The sequence below is a fragment of the Schistocerca americana genome, chromosome X, assembly GCF_021461395.2.
Source record: "Schistocerca americana isolate TAMUIC-IGC-003095 chromosome X, iqSchAmer2.1, whole genome shotgun sequence".
NCBI classification, from domain to species: domain Eukaryota; kingdom Metazoa; phylum Arthropoda; class Insecta; order Orthoptera; family Acrididae; genus Schistocerca; species Schistocerca americana.
This window is the reverse complement of record NC_060130.1, coordinates 962,343,814-962,359,374: the sequence shown is the minus strand read 5'-3', so window position 1 is coordinate 962,359,374 and position 15,561 is coordinate 962,343,814.

The window sequence follows — 15,561 nt, the reverse complement described above, 5'->3', positions numbered from 1 at the left end:
AATTATTTATATTGGTGTTGTATGTAATGTCTGTCAGTTTGTTGTTCCGCTTCTCTTTTCCTATAATCGTTATTTTATGGTTTTAAGGTAATGTGCCTGCTTCATTGCGTAGAAATTCAAACACACGTAAGCCATTACATATACTGTTTGCTTATGCGAAAACAAAACGAAGTATAGAGGTATTATGATAGCATTCCTTTCCCAAGAATTTTTACTCGTATACTGTCAGATCTGTACCGTTTCTAATGGATTACATAATTTACATCAAATTGCCATTTATAACTTCTACTAGTAACATCACCAATTTCCTTAATGGTCAATTACGCTTTACATTTTAATTTTTATACTATTTCGCTGAGAATATTGAGTAGAATCAATAAAAAAAAGAACATATTTATGGATTGACTGTAGTTAATATACAGAGGAGAAACGTTTTAAAAATTAATCGTTTCACTGTCAATTTGTCACTGAGATCTTTTCTCCTGTTTTTTGTGATGTACAAAAATTTCCAGATTTTCCATTAAAATCATCTTATGTGGTTTCTGGAAGTGATGGTGTACCACAATATCGTTTTCATTGTTTACAAATGAGTACGCAGTGTTGCACACATAACCGGTTCAGTAAATCAGCAAATGGGACAGACATACATGACTTGGATACCCATTTACAAAGATAGAAGATATTAACATAATCCATCGCTTTCAGAAATCACATAAAATGGATTTAATGCAGGAAATGGGATTATTTTTCATCACAAAAAGAAGTCCCGAGGAAAAAATTCTAAACACCAAGCTCGATATATTAATCTATTAATTTCTTCAAATTTTTGTCCTGTACATGTTAATTTTAGTAAATCCATAAAGATTTTCCAGCCTTCATACATATTACTCATTATTGGCAGCAGAATAGTATGACAATAACTGTAAAGAATAATTGGTAGTTTTAGCAGTCAGTGGTTTTAGTGATACATACAAATCGATGTAAATAATGTACGAAAGATGGAGCACCTCTAACTGTATATGAACTCTTCGTGAAGCAATACCGCCGTAAAATATTTGTACCATATTTAGATTTCATACAACAGCGTGCGCGATGTTTTAAATATGTGGGAATATCTGCGCAGTGAACGAGGTACAATATCGTAAAACCATTAAAAGACGACTGCAGGGCAAGAGAAGCAGAACAATATATATACAGAAATCACAGATAATACCAATACAAATAGCTGCATTTGAAAATGGGACCAGATTCTTGAAACGCCTCGTACTATGCATGAAGAAACGTAAGTGTTTAACCGTTGCATGCTCGTTTAGAATTAAACGTGATAGTATTAAAGCAAAGACAGTGCCTCACAAAAAAGTAAAGCATCCAGAAGACACGGTATATCAATGCAACTTTGTACATGAACACACCATCAGCGGGTATGTAAATAATGAGAGCTGCAGTTCCTTGTGACAGATGGAAAGGCTTTTAGGGTGCATTAATTTTGTTCGTATTTGGTATTGTTACCAGGCCTGAAAGGGGATTTGAGGGGCGTGAGCAGCGTCAGGTGAGTGATTAGCATGAGGGACATGGACATGCTGCGTAGTCGGGGAAGACAGCATTTTCACCACATGACAGTTTCAAAGGGACATCGTTGTTGTTCTTTATTTGCATCGTGCATAATCCAGATTTTTCGGGCATTCGGATGTGACCGTGGCCCGGCATCGGATTGCATGGGAACATAACTTACGACTTACTAGTCGTGAAGGTTCCCGTCGACTTCGTCTGGCTACTACAAGAGAGGATGCTGTATCGGGCACCGAATATATCTTAAGCTATTGTCATCTGCATCTTCCACGGACATCCTGCCAGTTTCTGCGTTATCGTGCACATTGATAGGAGACTAGCAATAGCTGGACCAGGGAATTACCGTTCCATGCAAACGCTGTCGTCATCACCAAAGACAATCGGCTGCGTTTGGGGTGGTGCTGTGACCGGGAAGCAAGGACTGCTTATGACTGATGTAGCAATGTGTTCAACGATGAATCACAGTCCCGTACTACTTTGGATGACCATCGTCGCCGAGTGTGGCGGCGACCTGGGAATAGGTTCCATTCGTCTGATGTCTTGTCTCATCCCTGTTACTCCTGGCGTTACGGTGATGGGAACCATCGGATATGACTTCAACCCACAGCAGGTAGTGATTGAGGGAACTCGGCCAACGGAACATCTCTGGCATCCTGCGTCTTCATATGTTGCCTCCCATGCGAAAGTATGGTGGTACCATTTCTCAACAGGACAACGCTGTTCCACATATGGCAAGTGTCTCTGTGAATTGTCTGCATGATGTTGAGGTACTTCGTTGGGCAGCAGATTCCCAGATCTATCGGCGATACGACATTCATAGGACCATCTCGTACTGACATTATTGCCAGCGCCATTATCAAGGATACCAAGGACCAAATACAATAGTTGTGACCCGGTTTGCTCGGGAGAGGATACAACGGCTTTATGACACCCTTCCCAGCCGTATTCAGTGCATGCATCCAGACCATAAAGCGTACAAAGCCATACTGAAAACTGAGTTCGTACTGCTAAGTTCTTTGTAAATCAGATTCGATTATGTAATTACTGAAATAACGTCACGCACCCTTCGAACCGCCAAGTTTAATTTCGTTTCCTGCTCTCCTAATGGATGCATTATTTGATTTGTCAGGCAATGTAAATCGATCGTTGTGCGTCTCAAGTTTTGATTTTAAAATCTACTGACAGGCATTCGCCTCGTTATCAGGAACATGTTATCGATTTACCTCACTATCTACCAGTGAATGGAACGTAACCTATTTTGTATATTCTTTCTACCGTGCCGTAGATATTGACAACCGTCGTTCTAAAGGTGTTTCAGTTACCATGGCTCATCATGTTCTGTCTAATTTGGTTGGTTCCTACCCAGGGGTGAGAAACCAGTCAGTTACTGAGCCACCTTGGTCAGTTCAGTTTGCCCAGTATGTATTACTTCATTTCAGCTCGTGCCCGTACCATACCCGTAGGATATACATTTGAAACGTAGTTTTTTTGATTGTGAAATTCACTGTGATTTATGTTTCAGAGATAATTTGTGGACGCGAATAAAAATTCCGTACAATTAAAATCGTTAGTTAAATAATTATCCAGACCTATTATTATATTAAAGTTTTGCGCAGCATTTTTCTCTGTATGTGAAGACTAGTTTCAGGAAGTATTGTAGGGATTTTGTTAAGTTTTTCACTAATAGACTTACTTACGAGGAAAGTTTCTGCATCTAATTTATTACCGCTTAACCAGACATGTCATCTTGCTGTAGTGGTCAGTAGAACACGTGAAGAGCTGGTAAAGGTCAATAGTACACACTATACGACAAAATTCATCCAACTTTTTCTACTCTACTTCCCCAGACGAGTACCCATAGATGGTGGTAAGCTATAACCGCGTGCCAACGAATTGTAGACAACTGTCTGATAAACTTTGGCAATCACTGGGGCGCCTTTAGATACGGCGCGGTTTCGCAGTATGCAGAATATAAAACGTGACCTATGGCAAATGATTTTCTGTTTGTTCGTACAACAAATTGCATTTCATGATATTACCATCTTTCCCTAGGTAATCGTCACAACAGCGATTAATCTCACCGACCCCGGAAATAAACGGAGTTTTGATACATGGTTCACTAATTGGTGACTTCTCAAAATTTCAATGTCGCAAATTTTTTATTGTTGAGAATAAAGATCGGTATTTGATTCGTTTCTCTACCGCCACACGGAAAGCCTATAGACATGTCATATACTGCAAGCGCAAAAGTACGCTAAGAACAGCTGTTTGAGCACCGAATGCCCACATCGCAGCTGCAGTGATAAAAATTCTCATGTAAATACTTCGTACAATCAGCGCAAGACGTTCCGTCATTAGTATTTGTTTACCATCAAGACTTAGAACGCAGATTTACTTAAAATGACTCTCCTGTTCATGGCAAAGGAAGGGCGGAGGGGGTAAATATTTACCATGTGATGTAACTTCCCTGGTCGGTATCGTTAGAAGCTGAAGAACTGAAATTTCGCTGGTCGTTACGTCACTACCTGATTAACTCGAATCTTATAACAACATCTTCAAGTTGCGCACCCTGACCGCACTTATTCATATTTGCGTATAGGAATAATGAGATAAGGACATGTGCCGGAGCGTGAAGACGGTCGTTCGGCCAACCTGCAGCCTACGCCTGAACCCATTAAATGATGCTCATACCGCGCACATGCATCTGCATAATACATTCCTCTATTAGCATGCATAATTCATGTCAGGCTGTAAGGAAACGACTGAAAACAGTCCAATGTGCTTTAAAATATGTCATCACCCTCCAGCCATCATTTTCGTGTACAATTTGTTTTCTGTAGCTTGTCTACATTTTTTTTCAATAAGATTACGCTGTATTTTTACCCAATGTTTACACAAATAAACATGTGCATTTAAATCATTCCTCAGTGAGTAGGAAAGAAAACACGCTCAGCGAATTGAATTAATGAATACTGCAGTACATTACTGCCTTCGAGGTTTATACTGCTCCCCGTATTAGCCTTCCTTTGCTGAATATCAATATTCTCAAGACTGAACTTAATAGTTGTAAAATAATTTTAATTCCGGAAGTTCGAAGAGGATTCTTACCGAGAGTACCGTAAGCTTGTAGTAATGGTACGGTTCTTCTGACCTCGTTGTCAACGCTAACAAATCAAATTCAAGTAAACAAACGTAAGTCTTTAACGTATACTTACCCAAATATTTAGAACTATTGTATTTATTCTGGCTTTCGCTCTTAAACAGTATCTTCAACTTTACCAACTAAGTGTTTAAGGAAGAACTGTAAATTAATACTACTATTTGTGAAGGTGTCGAATTTGTAACGAGAAATAGCGGTGGCTAGTTTCGGACATAATGTCCTTTATCAAACCGTCACCTTCATCGCGAGTACTGAAGTGCAATAAACCCTGTATATTTGTGGTTGGCCATTACCGGCAATGGTAAATCTTATGTGCAGAACGTCTCCAACCTATGATAAATATATGATAAATGTTTCTTATTAACGTCACAAGAACAGGACCTTGTGCTATTGATAAGAAACATAGGTTGCAGATGTTCTGTATATGTGCTTACGATTTCATATTATGGCCAACAATAAATGTGCTGGATGTATTGCATTTAAATACTTACGATGAAGCCGTTGGTTTGATGAAGGATGTTAGTTCCGAAACTAGTCTCCACTAATAAAGGATATTTCTCATTGCAACTTAGATAACTTCACAAATGGTAGTTTTAATAAAACAAATAAGTTGCTGACCCATTTTCCTACACTATGTTGGATGTTCATATAGAAACGTAATTGCTGGAGACCATGTTGTGACCTCTCCTTTACGGCCCGTGAGCTATACTGTCACTGCCTACATTACCCGTAGCCTATATGCAAGCCGCTGTAACCGTTTCCTGACTGAAATCGTTGACCAGAGAACTTCGATTTAGTTGTCCACTCTTTGTCGTACAATTCGATGAATCGACTCTACAGATGCGTTTCACTTATCAACTAGCCCAGTGTAACTAAGTGTAGCTCTGCATAGTATCATTCTAGAGGCTAGAAACTCTGAAACAATACCCAGATCTACGACGTAACATACAGCCACCCTCTCGAAGAAACAACAGTAACTAAATAAGTAGAACAGACAGTTTCTGTGTTTAATATATAACAATACAAAGGCGTCATTTTGACGTTTCTGTGTATGGTGTCTTTGGGCACAACGTCCAATCGACACCACAGTATCAGTATCGTCAAATGTGCGTCAAACGGTGATTTCACCGGCCTTGCGCAGATCGCGACACACAAAAAATTAGGATAGAGATGAATGGATTTATTAAATCCCATGAAATCTTCAAGGCGACTGTCTTCAGAATTTGGAACTGCGTCAGGAGCAACACTGTTCTAAATATTCGGCACTGCTTATCCCGATCACGACTATAGATACTGCCGAAGTAAGTAACATTCGGACTGTACTGGGATTGGAAGGAAGAATGTAGTAGTCAAGAAATGATTTTTATCACACATTAGACTGAAGGGGAAGTGATGACGAATAAAATCAGAGAACATCAAGGAAAGATATCAGTTTGACGATAGTGAGGTTCTAGTTTCGAGATACATCATTCTGGACGTACATATGGAGTTTTACATCCTTGTTGATAGTCGGAGGAATGTTGTTGCCATGAAGAGGTAATGATATGAGGTACTACTACGACGCGAAAGTATTTTTCAGAGGGTGCCTTGGTCTATGTTTTTCTCGCCCTGGAAAAATTGTGGAGAAAGAAAAAGGCTTGAATGCAGTAAGGAGGTTCACATGGATGTAGGGTGCCTTAGTTATGCAGGGTTATGTTAGACGTGCTCAGAGTAGAATGCTGTGAAGAACTACGTAAAAACACCTTTGTACTACTCTTTATAACAACAACACGTAAAAATATAGAAGAAAAGAAGCAATAACGCAGTAGGTTAATAAAGGACAGACAAAAAACGAAATACAGGTACGACAGAGGTCTTTAACAGTATGCGAATAAGCGCTCCTGGGAAGTGTGACAGGACGTCTCTTGCCGGCCAGTGTGGCCGAGTGGTTCTAGACGCTTCAGTCTGGAACCGCGCGACCGCTACGATCGCAGATTCGAATCCTGCCTGGGGCATGGATGTGTGTGATGTCCTTAGGTTAGTAAGGTTTAAGTAGTTCTAAGTTCTAGGGGACTGATGACCTCAGATGTTAAGCCCCATAGTGCTCAGAGCCATTTGAACCATTTGAACGTCTCTTGTCCTCTATGTACACAAATAATCTAAACGAACAATGTAAGCAGCAATTTCCGGCAGTTTGCTGATGACGCTGTAGTGTTCGGGAAGGTGTCGTTGATGAGTGGCTGTAGGAGGTCAGAGGATGACTTACAACTTATAGTTAGTGTCATGAATGGCACGAAATGTAATCATCACGTAGTGACGGTATTAGGGGAGGCGATTCGTCGACTGGGTTTATTTGGGAGGACTTTAGGGAAGTGTATATCATCTATAAAGAAGACCACGTAGAGATCAGTAGTGCATCCCACCTTGAATACTGCTCAAGTGTTAGGGATCCCCATCAGGTTGGGTTAAAGGAAGACACCGAAGCAATTCAGGGGCTTTCTAATAGATATGTTATCGAAAGGTTCGATCAAAATGCTAATATTACGGAGTTGCTTCGTGAACTCAAATGGGAATCACTGACTTCAAGAAGACTTCTTTTCGCGAAACACTATTGAGAAAAATTAAGGAACTGGCATTTGGAGTTAACTACTGGAAGATTCCACTGCCGCCAACGTATATTTCGCTCAAGGATCTCAAAGACAATATGAGTAAATTAAGGCTCGCACGGACGCATCTAGACAGTGGATTTTCCCTTTTCCCTGCTGGGTGAGTAACAAGAAAGGAGATGACTACTACTGGTACAAGGTATCCTTCGCCATGCACCATGCGGTGACTTGCAGAGATTCAATTAGATGTAGATGTACTGTTGTTTGTCATAGCCTTCTTTCACTTTAGTAGTTCACGCAGTAGAAGTGTGTGGTGAACGAAACTCACAGTGACGCAGAGAGAAAGCCTTTTGATAACAAGACGCAGAGTACGTAATCATTTAACGTGCTGGCCTTACGTGAAATACGCCGTACACAGTGCATCTATCGTTCTTATGTACATTGTATGCATCAGTCAACAAGCATCCAGTTCTTACAGTCGTGTACCGTTCACCAACTCCTGCTCGACTTGACTGTAGCATTACATTAACCAATAAACGCAGAAATCAGACATACGAAGTTGTGATAACAACTAGCATATAACAATAGAAAATTTTTGTATCATGTGAGTTCCCCTTTCGTCCCAAAATTACCAGTTGCGCCCACCATAGCGTCGAAAATGATAATTGTTTTGTAGACTGAGGTAATATCAGATACTTAGCGTTTATTGCTACTGCCAAAGTGATGGACTACTGTTTCACAGATCCTTTGCGTCTCCATAATCTGATCGAAATTTTGTATGATCATTGAGAATTATCCTGTATCTACTAGCTTAAACACAGTTTCACGATATGAATACGTTTAACCGATATGACGGCTAATTTCCGCCGGAGCGCTTGTGCCAGATTTGACAGAGAGCTATGAAAAAAGAGAGATAAGGCCTGTTTCCTCATACACCAAACCAATGAATATACCGCATTCATCTCTTAGACTAGATCCAATTGTTTGTTAATACCAGAAGTGTATTTCTGTGAAGTCTACAGTGTATATGTACTATAAATTCACTGTCTTGGCACCCCTGCTTACCATTTATTAATGCTAGCTATTCGCAAACCTATGAGAAGCGACACTTTTCAAGCTTGCCAGTTTTTACGGACATCATCAGAGAAACTGCTAACATACCAGGTGGTAGGCTGTCTAAAGGTTTACACAAGAGGTTAATCATGGATGCGATAATCTTACCTCGCCTGCCTAAACGGAATTGTTTTGCTAAGTGTATCCGTCCGACACCAAGTTCACCGCTCATATTCAAAGCGCCAGCTTCTAGTTGGCAATAATAGGGCTAGGTATGTTGGAATCTAAAGGGCCAATGGTTAACTAACGTTCACCGAAACCAAAAAAAGTAGATCATTAGAGATTGAGCCAACTTCAGCTTGCAGGAGGCTGTTTATTTGTCAAAGAAAGCATCCTCGGGTTTGTCTTAAGCGCTTCTGGAAAACGACAGAATACGTAAATCTGGGATTTGAACCACTGCCCTCCTGAATATAAATTAAATGCCTTACCACTGCACCACCCAGCTAAACGAAAAGGTAGCTTATTCTGCGGGGGAACCTAAATCAGAACTTCTGCACAATTAGAGACATGTCACGTTACGTTATTCCTGCTGCAGACCCTAGAACTATAAGCATGAGAAAGTGTCAACTGCCTTGAATCGCAATGTATTAGATGGTAGTATGTCTGCTCGAAAAGCACATTGTGTTGCAGTCTCAAACAGTAATTGCAGTAATCGGGTTACCTCCTATTCAGAAGGCTGTTGAACGCGGCGACTGTTATATTGACTTGTAAGTAATAGATTTCAGCTATCAGTCGTCCTTTTGAAATTTTATTGTCAGATCTAGATTTCAGCTAGAAACTAGCCATTCTCAATTAACTAGCATTTTTTATTAATGCATGTAATGCCTGTTGATCGGGCTTCATCCACAGTTCATTGAATACAGTATTCAATAAACTGTGGATGAATCCCGACCAACAGGCATTACATACATTGATCAAAAATGATAGTGCATTGAGAATGGCTAGTTTCTAGCTGAAATCTAGATCTGACAATAAAATTTCAAAAGGACGACTCGTAGCTGAAATCTATTATTTACAAAATTGCAGTCATATTTCGGGGAACATCCTTTTATTCTGTACCACTATGAAAGCGAAGTCTGTAAACACACTGAAGCACTTCCTTCTTCTTTAGTCATATAAACTAAGGTGACAAAAGTCATGGGATACCTAATAATACCGTGTCGGACCTCCTTTTATCCGATGTAGTGGAGAAACTCGAGGTTGTGTAACTCGACAAGTAGTTGGTTGTCCCCTCCTGAAAAATTGAGCCATGCTACCTCTGTTACCGTTCATAGTTGCGAAAGCGTTGCCACTCTAGGATTTTGTGCACAATCTGACCTCTCGATTATTTCCAATAAATGTTCGTGGGATTCATGTCGGGCGATCTGGGTGACCAAATCATTCGCTAAAATTGTCCAGAAAGTTCTTCAAACCAGTCGCGAACAACTCTGGCCCCATAACATGACGCATTGTCTTCCATAAAAATTCCATTGTTGTTTGGCAAAATGAAGTCTATGAATGGTTGCAGATGATCTCCACGCACGTGAACATAATCATTTCCCGTCAATGGTCGGTTCAGTTAGACTAGAGGACCCAGTCCACTGCATGTAAACACAGCCCACGCCATTATGGAGCCACCACCAGCTTGTGCAGTTCCTTATTGACAACTTGGCTCCATGGCTTCGTGGTGTCTGCACCATACTTGAACCCTATTATCAGCACTTACCATCTGAAATCGGGACGCATCTCACCAGGCCACGGCTTTCCAGTCGTCTATGGTCCAAGTCCAGGAGCCCAGGAGAGGTGCTGCTGGCGATGTCGTGGTGTTAGCAAAGGCTCTCGCGTCTATCATCTGGTAGCATAACCCATTAACGGCAAATTTCGCTGCACTGTCCTAAGAGATACGTTCGTCGTAGGTCCCACATTGACCTCTGTCGTTATTTCACGCAGTGTTTCTTGCCTGTTACCACTGACAACTCTACGCTAACTGTAGAATTTTATGTTTATTCTCGACCGGTTTCGGTTGTTACACCGAGCGAGGTGGCGCAGTGGTTAGCACACTGGACTCGCATTCGGCAGGACGACGGTTCAATCCCGTCTCCGGCCATCCTGATTTAGGTTTTCCGTGATTTCCCTAAATCGTTTCAGGCGAATGCCGAGATGGTTCCTTTGAAAGGGCACGGCCGATTTCCTTCCCAATCCTTCCCTAACCCGAGCTTGCGCTCCGTCTCTAATGACCTCGTTGTCGACGGGACGTTAAACACTAACCACCACCACCTCGGTCGTTAATTGAAGGCCGTTGGTCACTGTCGTTGTCCGTGGTGAGGGGTAACACCTGAAATCTGGTATGCTCGGTACTCTCTTGACAGTATGGATCTCGGAATATTGAATTCCCTGATGATTTTCGAAATGGAATGTCCATGCATCTATCTCCAACTATCATTCCGCGTTCGAACACTGTTAATTCCCGCCGTGCGGCAGTAATCACGTCGGAAACCTTTCCACATGAATCACCTGAGCAGAAAGACAGCTCCGCCAGTGGACTGCCCTTTTATGTCTTGTGTACGCGATCCTACCGCTGCCTCTATATGTGATATCGCTATCCCATGACTTTTGTCACCACTGTATATGTAGAACAGTAATCCTGAAATCGAAATTCTAAAGAACAAAATGAGTCTTCGTAAATACAGGACCCAACGTTCTCTCAACAATATCCGCTTTTGGTGAATATTTCAAAACGGTTTGTAACTAGTACGCTGCATGAAAGTGTAGGTTGTAAGCATGAGAGTTGTAGTTTCTCGAACCAAGTCTGCCTTGCATACATCTCGGCCAAAACTCTACAGAAGACGGGTACCGACAGAGAATCTTTAGAGAAACAAAACCATTGAGAACGTACATTAGATCACAACGTAAATAGTTGAAAGTATTTTCTGTATAGTTTAGTAGAGGATATATACTCAAGTTTCAGCGTAGCGTTAAAACTTCTGGAAATTCCTATATATTCTAAGATTTCAACAAACAGTTGCTACTAATTGATAACACGCGGCAGCAGGAATATTATTTGTAGTGCCTACTATGGACAGGGTGTTGTCCGTCGATGTAATGAAGGAAATGTATTTTTTTAACGAAACCATGGGCTCAGTTTAGTGGCATTTCACACCGATAAAGGTAGATTTATGTGACGCCTCTCAAAACTTCCGTCAAATTCTCTACTAACATCTAAAATTTCTTATCGATATGAGTTATCATTGTGACGTTAGGGTGTATTTTCGCCTCCAATGTTGATAAACATGTCATAACTGCTCTTATACTGGTTGTTTAACGTCATATTTAGATCTTTGCCCGACTAATGCAAAACGTTTTACTGTGAAATTCACGATTCATAATATCTCTCTCTTTTATTTCCAAGAGCTCTCAAATTCCATAAATATTAGTACACACCGACACAGCAGTACAGGGACTAAAGATTGAGCCTCGTTACACGAGACTCTCTGTACATCTGTGATGACGAGTTATCCCTGAATGAAAAGAATTAAAGCACTTAACGAATAACGTAGGTTAATCTCTACTTTGCAGGCGCAATCAGGGAATGAAGCATATAGCGAGGCAAATGAAACTGATACAATGTACGCTCCATTAATCATCTGGCTATTAATACCACAACGCAGTTACGTTCGTAGAAGGAGAGGTCGACCTCACAGGAAAAAGTGAGATGTAAATTATGAGCTGACGTAATAAGGTGAAAACGCTTCTTTATGTGTGTGTGCAAGCGTACTTTTGTGTTTGTTCTGCCTGACTGTGTTCGTCAAAGAAGCTCTTTACTGTTATGTTTGCAAGGACTACGATAGTTTCTCACGAGCGATATGATGAGAGAAAACTAGTTTTGTATCCCAATACGAAACAGCTTTGCAACAAGAAGTCTGCTGTATATCCCAGTACTTGGAACGTAACAGACAAACTCGTTAGCTCATTTTTGTAGCTATATATGCACAGTGCCAGTTAAAATTGCTCTAAAATTGCATTGAAGATGTGGCAAAGATAACAGACTTGAGAAAAAAGCTCCTATCATCTAAATCCAATGAAAATTTTGTAGTCGATGAATTTTTTGAGCAAGTAACTTCGAAATGCAAATTACATCTCCAAACGCACGTTGTGATCTGAACGCTTAAACTCGAAGAGCACAATAAGACAGGCACAATGAGCATGCATGCTTGTCAGTGTCTGGCAGAATTATATTACAGTAACGCTAGATCCACGTTCCTGACAGTCGGGACAAAGTTTCAATTGGAATGTGAATTGACATGACTTTTAATTCATTCAGCAGTCTTGTAAAGTAATTTTTAATTTAAGCCTGGCGCGTAACAATACTGGTTATTGTTAAAAGTATACTTCACAAAAACTATTGACAGCTAAGGCTTTTAGTTACCTCAACAAAGAAAGAGAACGTAATGTTTGTTGCACTGCCATACTCGCAGTGATGAAAATTATTTGTTTATACTATGAAGACAACAAAACAGAAAATTATGAGACAAGGAAACGAGATGTAAACTTCTGCTGTGAAGCAGAGGATGCTAACAGCCAAAAAGACTAAAAAAAAATGACCTCCAAATTTCCCCGATATTATTTTTGCACTAATTCTCCAAGATTCGGTCAACATGGTCCCTAAAACTGCTGTACACTGCGCAATAAAATAACGAAATAACATTTGGCCCAATGGATTTTTGCAGTTTTTGTGAGATATGACACTTCTATCCGCAAAATTCAAAGGACTCGATAACGTGTATATAATATCACATTCTTTCGACAGAGTGATTCCTCAGTAACTGTTCATAAAATTATATTTCTCGTTTCAATAAAACTGTTGGGGACAAAGTTCTTCAAATGAAAATCTGTTGGTGTTGTGCCGCAAGGGTTTCGCTTCTTTTTGTTAACGATCTACTGTGGCATCTACTACATGTTTGCCTTTGTATGTAACTATCACACCCGGCAATGCTTCGCAACTGCTAAATATTCGTATGTATGGGAACTGTATTACACCCTAAGCTCCTACTCCCCTCTCTCTCTGTCCATCTCCTCCTCTTGCTCCTCTCTTTGTCCATCCCATTCTCCTCCCCCCTCTCACTATCCATCACCTTCTCCCCCAATCTCTCTCAATATCCTCCTCACTCCTCTCTCTGGTCAGCTCCTCCTCCCTCCTCTCTCTGTCCATCCACCCCCCCCCTCCTCCTCACTACCCAACTCTTACCCCCCCCCCCCCCCAATCCATCTAACCTTGAGTCTTGTTTGTCGTTGTGGCAAACGAAACGCTGATTGGGGAATAACTCACTCAAAATGAATGGGTAGATCGGTTGGTATCATTAATACAAGGGGTACAAGTGAGACCTCTACAGCTACTGGATCTGCGAGGGTAGTAACTTCAGTGACAGTAATTCTCACAGTTTTAATCTGTGAACGGGTAGGATTGCAAATTTTCGGATGATTTAGATTTCATAGTAGTATTCTAGTCATAAGTTGGTAAGCAATAAATACAACGCTCCCCTATCCTTTTAGAACTGACTGCGACGAAGAAAACAAAGCTGCACACTGCTGTGTACACCACGTTTGTTTAAAAAAATATGAGGAGAAAGAATGTATGTGGAAGAAACAATTTGTCTAACGGTTTACATGGCCTGTTATCTGAAATAAAACTGATTGCGGGAAAGGAAACGAAGTCGTACATTTTCACAGCACAGCATTTCAGATATCGCAGTCGGTTTTAATTTTGTGTCTGAATATTGGTAGAATAACGTATAGCAATTTGAAGTAAAACGGTCAATAAGTTCTCGAGATGTTTCTAACAACGTTTACCCTTTATAAATTAATACATATTTATACAGTATGTATATTTACAAATATACATCCAACATGTATCTCCTTTATGTAGTATGTAGTTATATACCACATATATAAAAAATATGTAGCCTAATTCTGTACGAACGTTTATTAGAGCATCGTATAAAAATCTCAAGTATTTCGGTCAGGAACGTTCCGAGATTTTTGCTAAAATCTGTGTATATATAAATGTGTAGCCTATATCGGCCCGAACGTTTATTACAGTATCGTGTAAGAATTTGAAGTAAACCGGTCAAGAACGTTTCGAGGTTTTTGGTAGAAAAGTTAAACAACAACTCGTTGATAGCTGAGACGTTTAGTGAGATTAAATTATTGTTTGTTTCCAGTGAAGATATGTGATTATTTACGATTTCTGTTATTAGTGTGTATATGTAGTCCTGGAGTTGTACGTAGCTGGTCTGAGAGCCCAGGATGTCCGCTGAGGAGCGTTTGACGAACGCATTGGTGTTTAACACCTCATTTCCACTGTTCACTGTGTTTTGTTCTGGTATATTTACAGTACGTAGTGTTGTCAACTGGCGCTTTGTGTTTTTCGTTAGTCTTTTGTTTGTTTTGTGGAGCTGAATGTAGTTTAATATTCTTTGGTGTCTTGTGTATGTTTGTGGGTTTGGGGGGAGAGGGGTCCGAAAGGACAGGTGTCATTGGTGACCGTGCAGCTCTCTAGAATGAAATTACAATTAAATCAATACCATTACCATTAGCTGCTGACAGGCTTTGAAATACATCAACGGGGACAGTTGAAAATGTGTGCCCCGACCGGGACTCGAACCCGGGATCTCCTACTTACATGGCAGACGCTCTATCCACATGGGCCACCGAGGGCACAGATGATAGTGCGACTGCATGGACTTATTGCCGGCACGCTCCCCGTGATACCCACATTCTCAACTTATAGTCCACACACTACATTCGTAGTGCCCCTGCCATTATACCCATTACTCGTGGCAGAAAGTCCACGGAGTCCTGTAAGAGTTCAGGCAGTTCGCGTGCATCCGCACTGAAGAAGGTTATCAGCTGGTTAGCTTTAACGATATGAAGATGGCATCTGTTCTTTCGGACATGTCCAAAAGAACAGACGCCATCTTCATCAGGGGCACACGAATGTAGTGTGTGGACTATAAGCTGTGAATGTGGGTCTCACGGGGAGTGTAACGGCCACAAGTCCCTGCAGTCATAGTCTTATCTGTGCTCTCGGTGGCTCAGATGGCTAGAACGTCTGCCATGTAAGCAGGAGAAACCGGGTTCGAGACCGAGTCGGGGCAC